This window comes from Tupaia chinensis, unplaced genomic scaffold, assembly GCF_000334495.1.
Source record: "Tupaia chinensis unplaced genomic scaffold, TupChi_1.0 Scaffold139962_1, whole genome shotgun sequence".
NCBI classification, from domain to species: domain Eukaryota; kingdom Metazoa; phylum Chordata; class Mammalia; order Scandentia; family Tupaiidae; genus Tupaia; species Tupaia belangeri.
In genome coordinates, this window is record NW_006199840.1 from 1 (window position 1) to 2,619 (window position 2,619).

The 2,619-nt window shown below is 42.5% G+C and overlaps 1 pseudogene; it reads left to right on the plus strand.

Moving 5' to 3' along the window:
• Positions 1-345: 345 nt before the first annotated feature.
• On the plus strand, positions 346-1,071 carry LOC102485271 (uncharacterized protein C9orf85 homolog; annotated as a pseudogene).
• Positions 1,072-2,619: the final 1,548 nt, after the last annotated feature.

The window sequence follows — 2,619 nt, forward strand, 5'->3', positions numbered from 1 at the left end:
AATGTTTGTGGAAAAATGTAAAATAAAAACATGTTGTAATGGAAAAAATAAATTAAAAAAAATAAAATAAAAAGAAAGAAAATTGCACCAGGCACATATGCAGGCATGTCTAAAAGCCTGAGAGGAGAATAGATGAGAAGAAATTACAGTGTGGCCAACCCCCTTGGGAGATTATTTCTTGCTTTCTCTCTCTCTCTGTCTCTGTCTCTATAGCAAAAACTTAAAGTACTGCCAATTGATCTTTGACAAAAGGTACAAGACAATGCAGTGAAGGAAAAAAGTATTTTCGAGTCTATCCTGCATCTTTTCCCCTGCAAACCACGTGAAGTGGTTGTGATTTCGGCAATGAGCTCCCAGAAAGGCAATGTGGCTTGTTCTAGGCCTCAGAAGCATGCAAAATACATGTAGCTTCAAAAGTGACAAGTTCAACAAGAGTGTTCATGCTAAGAAAATTAATGCAAAACTTCATAATGGAGTATGTCAGTGCGATAAAGAAGTTCTTGAATAGTGTGTAAAGCACAGCAAATACAAACCATTATCAAGATCTAAAACACGTTAATTGCTTACAAAAGACAGTAAAGGACTCTTACCATATACTATGTAGACCATGTGCCTGTGAACTTGAAGTATACACAAAAATGTGGAAAGAGGAACCAGCAGTTAGTGTAATGGCTATGTTGCTGGACTCCCACATAGTCGATGGTGGTTCGTGTCCCAGACCCGGTGGCTTAAAACTCATGCTGGTTGTGTGTGTGTGCATGCCCAAGATACCGAGAGGAGAATGGAGGAGAAGGAATTGCGGCGTGGCCATCCTCCCTGGGGGGTGATTTCTCACTTTCTGTCTCCCTGTCCCTGTCTGTCTGGTGAGCACACGTGCCCTATAGCAAAAACCTCTCAGAAAAATGTGGAAAGAAAGAAGAAATTGTTATTCCAATTAATACAGAATCAGAAAATACTGAAAATAATCTAAGTTCTGACTGCAGAAGTTGCAGAAGAAATGAAAAAAGTGATGATGATTTAGAATTTGATTTTGCTTTAGATGACACAGAAGATGACAATCAAGCAGATTAATGTAAATATATTAAAAGTCCATTTGATGGAGCCAGCAGGTGGCTTGGTGGTTAAGGCACTGGACTCCCACATGGCTGATCATGGTTCGAGCCCTGGAACTGGGAAAAACTGAACGGAGTCTTCCTTTCTCTCTTTCTGGTCAAATTAAATAAATAATAATGATGACGATAAATGAAATAAAATAGTTCTCAAAATAAAGTCAGTTTGAGAACATGAAATTTTTTTTTTTGGAGAGGTTTTCACTGTAGGGAGTGTGTGCTCGCCAGAAAGAGACAGAGAGACAGAAAGCAAGAAATCACCCCCCGGGGGGATGGCCACGCTGCAATCCCTTCTCCTCCATTCTCCGTTGGGATCTTGGGCACACACACATACGCGCCTGGTGTGAGTTTTAAGCCACCGGGTCCGGGACGTGAACCGTGGTCGACTACATGGGAGTCCAGCGACATAGCCATGATGCTAATGGGATGCTAATGGCTGGGCCCGAGAACATGAATTTTTGACTAACTTTTCTCTTTGACAGTTTTACAAATAATACTGTGAAATCCTAATGAGGAAATCAGAGAAACCTATAGAAAATTGGGGCCAGCATGTGGCATGTAGTTAAAGTGCTGAACTCCCACATGGCCACCCACAGTGCAAGTCCCACACATGGTGACTTGCTTTCTCACTTTTTCTCTTTTTCTCTAGCCCTCTCTCTCTCTGACTCTGGCAAGCACACATACCCTATAGCAAAATTTAAAAATAATAATAATAAAATTAAATGATATTAGAAAAAAACATTTTTTAGAACTATTTTATTTATGGGACTGGCAGCTGGCATAGTGGTTAAGGGTGTGGAACTCCCACATGGCAGACCTCGGTTCGAGTTACAAACCTAGTGACTTGCTTTCTCACTTTCCCTCTCTCTCTCTCTCCCTTTCTGATCAAATTAAGATGGATAAATAGGGAACCAGCAGTTAGCGTAATGGCTATGTCGCTGGACTCCCACGTAGTCGACCGCGGTTCATGTCCCGGACCCGGTGGCTTAAAACTCACGCCGGGCACGTGTGCGTGCGTGCCCAAGATCCCGAGAGGAGAATGGAGGAGAAGGGATTGCGGCGTGACCATCCCCCCTGGGGGGTGATTTCTCGCTTTCTGTCTCTATGTCTCTCTCTGTCTGTCTGGCGAGCGCACGCGCCCTACAGTGAAAATCTCTCCAAAAAGAAAAAAATGGATAAATAAATGGTTAAGTAAAATAATTCTTAAGAATTAAGAGGACCAGCAGTTGGCGTAATGGCTATGTCACTGGACTCCCATGTAGTCGACAGCAGTTCGAGTCCTGGACCTGGTGGCTTAAATTCACACTGGGCACATGTGTGTGCATACCCAAGATCCCTAGAGGAAAATGAAGGAGAAGGGATTGCAGCATGGCCATCTCCCCTTGGGGGGTGATTTCTCACTTTCTGTCTCTCTGTCTCTCTGTATTTCTGGAGAGCGCATGTGCCCTATAGCAAAAACCTCTCAAAAAAAAAAAAAAAAGAAAAAATTAAAAATTAAGAGAGGGAGAAA